Source organism: Penaeus monodon, chromosome 22 (assembly GCF_015228065.2).
Source record: "Penaeus monodon isolate SGIC_2016 chromosome 22, NSTDA_Pmon_1, whole genome shotgun sequence".
Lineage (NCBI taxonomy): Eukaryota > Metazoa > Arthropoda > Malacostraca > Decapoda > Penaeidae > Penaeus > Penaeus monodon.
The window spans coordinates 24,237,885-24,238,124 of NC_051407.1; positions in this window are offsets into that span (position 1 = coordinate 24,237,885).

A 240-nucleotide genomic window follows, 5' to 3' on the forward strand; every position below is an offset into this window, starting at 1 on the left:
ACCACCTCGACAACCCGGGTTTAGCTTCCATTCATTTTTTTTTCCCCGTTCATATACCCGTCACTTTCATAATTTATAACGCGCCGCTGGGGTAGTGGGGATCATGCAAGATTCCCATTCTTTGGCCCCCCCTTTTGATTCCCGGGGGCGCAATAAAAAAATTTTTTAAAATTTTTTAAATAAAACTAAAAGGTTTTGGTTGCACATAATTATGAAATTTTGGGATACTTACACACCATG